The sequence below is a fragment of the Solanum pennellii genome, chromosome 3 (assembly GCF_001406875.1).
Source record: "Solanum pennellii chromosome 3, SPENNV200".
Lineage (NCBI taxonomy): Eukaryota > Viridiplantae > Streptophyta > Magnoliopsida > Solanales > Solanaceae > Solanum > Solanum pennellii.
The window spans coordinates 60449331-60455886 of NC_028639.1; positions in this window are offsets into that span (position 1 = coordinate 60449331).

Sequence of the window (6556 nt, forward strand, 5' to 3'; positions counted from 1 at the left end):
CGTTGACGATATCTTTGATACAATAGCGTACAATATTGTAAAAGATTATGAGAATATGAATTCTACATCTATTAAAGCATGCTAGTGTAGAAATAATTATCAAGTGAAAAGTGAAATGGTGCATCTTGGTAAGTGCTAAGTTTATTTGACTTGCAATCTAGGCACTAGAAGATGTCATATATCTAATATTGAATGTTGTCACTTGACAAAATTGATATGAAAATATTCAATGGGTTCAAAATCTAAAACATATACAAGTTTTTGAAAAACTTGTTTATCATCCTCATAAGTGTTAAATAGATTCAAAATGCATAGAGCATATACAAGCATTATTATGCAAGTTGATGACTAGAATTGAAGCATTATTATTATTTTTAATAAATTGTGTGTATTTAAAAAAACAATTTAAAAGTTTTCTTTAATTTTAATATTTTATTTGATTTTCTTAACTTATTTTGATATCCGTTCAAAATTAACTTACTTTAAATACAAGACATTTGAAACCAAATCAAAACAAAAGACAAAGAAATAAACTCAATAGAAAAATAAAAGAGAAAAAAAATGAATGTAAAAAAATGTGTATTAACTTAATTTAAATACAATATAAAAAAAATTAGAATATTTTTTTGAAAAAAATTTAAAAAATTATGACATATTAAAAAAATTATGAAATAGTTTTTAAAAAATTAAGAATATATTTAGTTTTTAAAATAATTTTTAATTAAAAGAATTATTTACACACGTGGCGGGTGAGTATGTACAAACACAACCAACTTGAGTGGTTGAAGGTGCAACATCAGCACAAAAGGTGCACACAAATACGAATAAAATGAGTTCAGGGGTAATAAGATTTTAGTTAAGTTTAGGTGTGTCTCTGATATTTTGGTCACAGGCTACGAGGTTACTTATGCATTATCCCTAGAATTATATTAGTTTAGAAAAAAAAAGTAGAGAATCATATATTTTTTTGAAACAATACAAAGACATATTTTTTTATGCACCAATTTTGTTCTCATTTTTTTTTGGATATTTTAAATTATTTATGTTACTTTACCAATAATTTCCTCTATATAATATTTTTATATTTATAAATTTATTTCAGTATTTAATTTAGAGTTCGTGTAATTTCTCTTACTTATAGTTTAACTTTTTCACATCTATTACATTAAAATATAAGCATATAATAGATTAAACTTTTTTATATATCCACACAAAACTTTCTTATGAAAAGTATAGAAAGTATAATTCTAAATTCAAGAAAGAAAGTAGAGTTATATTCAATTCACATATTTACTAATCAATTAATATTTCGTAGAAAAAGTTACATTAAAAATTAAAAATAATGAATACACAAGAGAGCTTAAATATCAATTTTAGTCCGAAATTCCAGGGACACACTTATACTATACTAAGGTCTTATTACCCCCTTAATTTATTTTATAAATAATTTTCTACCCCTTTTCGATATACGTGACACTAACTTGAAAAAAAAATGTCTATACGCTGGACCCTCAAGATCTTAATGATACAACAAAAAACCTTGATTATACCATGTATATTTTTGTTGTATCATTAAGATTTTTTCGTGCAGAGATTGCTCATTTCTGTGTGCGTGTGTGTATTGAGAGGAATCGAGTAACCTAAGCTAATAAGTGAGCATGTCAATAATCCACTCAAATTTGAAGAAAATAACCGACTATATTTTTACGAGCTAATTTTATTACGTTAATTATAGCAGTCCATTATTCAGACTATAAATTCATTGGGGGGAGGGGGGCTCTATTTAAGATAATTTAAATTCTTGCTAGCTAGGTGTTGAATCATGAGCGAGTTAATATCTCAGATGGTCACTCAACTTTGAGTAGTTTACTTAGAAAGTCAATCAACTTTGTTTTATCACTCAAAAGTCACTCAGCTATTGATATTTCACTTAGAAAATCACTCAACTAATCATATTTTACTTAAAAAGTCATTCAATTAATTAATTTCTTTATTAAATTTTGCTGAAATGTAATTTCATTTTAAACTAATTTTAAAAAAAAAGATGTGCAATTTAACTATTCATTAAATTTTAATTATTGAAATATTTATTTTTTTAAAATAATAAAAGATCGCTATTGTGCATAGTGCAATTGACAAATTAACATTAAAATTTACAGAAGCATTGCTTAGAATTTAATAAGAAATAATAAATTATTGTTACTTTTAAATGTACAGTAGCAATTAAGAGAAAAATTTGCTTTTCTATTCTCGCAATTGTTTTACTAGAAGTCAGGAATTAAACGTGTTAAAAAAATGTTATTGCTCATTTTTTCAAAAAAAAATTGTAATTCAATAATTGAAGAAGGTCAATATATTAGAAAATAAAAATAACTATCTTATAAATTCTTAGAAAATAATTTTAAATAAACGTTAGATTTTAACAAAATAGATAATTTAAATTTTTTGTGTGACTTTCTAAGTGAAATATCAATAGTTCAATGACTTTCTAAGTTAAACACTAATAGTTGAGTGATTTTTGAGTTATAAAATAAAGTTGAGTGACTTTCTAAGTGAAGTATACAAAGTTGAGTGATCATCTAAGATATTATCTCAATCATAAGCCTAAATTTATACACGTGATTTTACGAAGTCGGCAAATTCGATGTATTGTATACGACAAAAGAAATTCTAACCTTAAAAGATAGCCTTCCAAGTTGAAGTACATCAAATATATATTTTATTCATTTATTATTTTTTTATTTAAATCATAAATTATAGAAGAACATAATAGACATCACAATTTCAAAAAGTAAAGTAGAGTAACATGTATTACAGAGATAAAGGAGGACCATTGCCCCTTAGTTTACCCTTCACATCTCCACTACCCTCAACATTTAACTACGATGCGCGAAAGTTTAAAGTAACAACCTATTTTAATAGATCTATGTGTTAAATAAATTATAAATTATAGAAAAATGTAATAGGCACCGCAATTCCAAAAAGTAGAGCAAGGATAGAAGAAAAAGAAAAGATATAAAGTAATCATTAAAGTTGTTCTGAATTTTTAAAAAGATATTTTAACTTTGTAATTGTCATACTACCCCATTAAATAATTATGAACCGGTATTATTATACCATTTTTTGATCAGCCCCCAATTTTAAAGTGTTCACACACCAATCAATACATGACACGTATTAATTTAATTAAAAATGTTTTTTTTTCATTTTAAGTTTTCCTTTATCATTTTTTGTTTCTCTCTCTCTTACTTCTTGAATTTTAATTTTGATTTATTTTAAATTTCATTTCATCTTCCACCTTTCTCCATTTTCTTTTTTTTTTCTTCACCTCCCACCCCTCATGTCAAATCGAATCTCACTCCCATTTTTTTTCTTTTCTATTTCTTCATCTCCGATCAAATTCTATTCATAATATTATTCATACTTTACTAAATTATTGACAACAAATTTAATTATTTTTCTAAATAATTTAAAATTTTGAAGTATCATCAACTACTCATTTTCATATAAATCCAAAATTAGAATCATAATTTTAATAGAATAAATTAATTTCCGAAAATTGAAAGAACTTAATTGAAATCGAATATAACAAAAAAACTATATGATACTCCCTAATCATCTCATTAATTTAGCTTATTGTCATATAATTTTAAAACTAGACATGATAATTTTTAAAGAATCATAATTCTCCGAAATTTGAAAAAGTTTAATTGAAATTTGAATTAAAAAAACTAAATAACACCTACTAATCATCTTGAAATCTAATGTGTTTATCAAATTGTTTGAATGTAACATAATGTTTAGATAAAGTTTTAAATTAAAGTGATAGTTAAACTAATAGTAGTAAAAAAGGGAGATGAAATTGTGCTAAAAAGTGACATTTATAGTGAGGAACTTCAATTAAGATAAAAATGATTTTTTTGAAGAAAAAGGAAGAAAGAAAAAGAAAAAAATAATAAGGAGAAAAAGTTAAAATCATAAGAAAAACAAGAAAATATATTTTATAGCAAAATACTTGCAAAAATAAAATTATATTCATTTTTTTGTTTGTTCACGCTCTCTAAGAGAGTGCATACACTCTCCATGCCAGGTGGACAATAAATGATGTAATAATATCAATTTAGAATTGTTTAGGGGGTAATTGGATGATTTCATAGTTTATGTGTCTTTTTGAAAATTCGAAACAACTTTAGGTGTCACTTTATGTCTTTTCACAGTAGGCATCACAATTCCAAAAAGTAGAGTAGGGAAACATGTATTACACAAATAAAGAAGGATTGTTCCCCTTAACCTTAAGTCACCCTTCACATCCTCACTCCCAGTGAAATATTGGGGTGAATGTATACTTGCTTCCACATATCTTATAAATAGACTACCTTCTTCTCCTCTTCACAATAAAACTCCTTATGAGATTTTATATAAACACAAACCTACCTATTCACACTTAAAGAGTTTTGGATGTTTATGTTATCCTACTATTCCAAAAACTCACAGAACTAAATTTGATCCCAAAATCATACCACATGTGTTTGTTGGGTATCCTTATGCTACAAAGGGTTACAAAGTCTTGAACTTATCCACTCAGAAAATCCATGTCTCAAGGGATGTAATTTTTCATGAAACTATCTTTCCTTTTCTCATGTCTAAAGATCCTACTCATTTTCCAAAATTCCCTTTTCATTGTGTGTCTCTACATGACTATCCAATATCATATGATGATCAAGATCATTTCAGTAATGATATTGTTCATACTGAAACAACCACCACTGAAATTCCCATTGATATATCTGCTACCTCCACATCACCTGCTTATATCACACCTGAAAATTCACTATCCATACCACAGCTTAGGAGATCCCAAAGACTACATAAGACCCCTGCATATTTGTCTGACTATGTTCACAATGTACCATCCCCAACTGTTTCAAATTCACAACCACCTTTTTCATCCTTGAGTGCCCTTTTTACTCTTAAACATCATGTGTCTCCTGATGTCTTTAATTCTGATAGTCAGTCTTTTGTAATGAATGTTTCTCATGACTGTGAACCTAATTCATATGAGGAAGCATATGTGGATCCTGCATGGCAAAAGGCTATGACACAAGAGTTTCTTGCCCTGCATGACAACAATACTTGGACTCTCACAAATCTACCAAAGGATAAGAAGCCTGTTGGTTGTAGTTGGGTTTATAAGGTCAAATACAAGGCTGATGGTATGTAGAAAGGTATAAAGCAAGGCTTGTAGTAAAGGGATATACCCAACATCATGGCATAGATTATACAGAAACCTTCTCACCTGTTGTCAAGATGACCACTGTGAGAACACTCATTGCTGTTGCTGCAAAGAAACAGTGGAACATACATCAACTTGATGTTAACAATGCTTTTCTACATGGAGATTTGCATGGAGAAGTGTACATGGACATACCACCAGGTTTGGTCACTCCTCACAAGAATTTGGTTTGCAGGCTCAACAAGTCATTATATAGTCTAAAGCAGGCTAGTAGGCAGTGGTATGAAAAGCTGACTGAAGCACTTCACACAAGAGGATATGAACATTCTCTTCATGACTATTCACTGTTCTACAGGAAAAGAGGTGCATCTAATGTTTTTCTAGGTGTTTATGTGGATGATATTTTACTCACAGGGACAGACACTGATGAAATTGATGAGCTCAAAAGGTTCCTTGACAATCAGTTTAAGATCAAAGATCTTGGCAGACTACACTATTTTCTAGGCCTAGAAGTCTTGTACAAAGATGATGGAATTTTGATTTCTCAGAGAAAGTTTGTGTTGGACCTTCTCAAAGAGTTCAATTGTGATCACATGACTCCTTTATCTTCTCCACTGGATCCAAATATCAAGCTAAGATCCCATGAAGGGAAAATTCTGGATGACCCTACTTACTATAGAAAACTAATTGGCAAGTTGAATTTTCTTACACATACTAGGCTTGATCTTGCTTATGGTGTACAACTTCTCAGTCAATACATGCAAGACCCTAGAGAGCCTCATCTACATGCTGCTTTTCATATGTTGAGATACCTCAAGAAAGATCCTACTCTAGGTGTTTTCATGTCATCTGCTGCAAATTTTGAGATACAAGCATATTGTGATTCTGATTGGGCTGCTTGTCCTTATTCAAGGAAGTCTGTTAGTGGTTATATTGTATTGCTAGGAGACAGTCCTATTAGCTGGAAGTCCAAGAAACAAGAAACAATTTCACTTTCTTCAGCTGAAGCAGAGTACAGATCATTGAGCAAGGTAGTAGGTGAATTGACTTGGTTGCAAAGATTGTTTGAGGAGCTGAATATATATCAGACTGCACCATTTCCTGTGTTTTGTGATAGTCAAGCAGCCATACATATTGCTAAAAATCCTGTTTTCCATGAACGTACGAAACATATAGAAGTGGATTGCCATTTTGTGAGATCAAAACTCCAAGAAGGGCTTATTACACTACATCATATTGATACTACTGATCAGTTAGCAGATGTTCTTACCAAAGCACTTACTGGGATTAAACACTCTACACTTCTGGACAAATTGGTTTCGA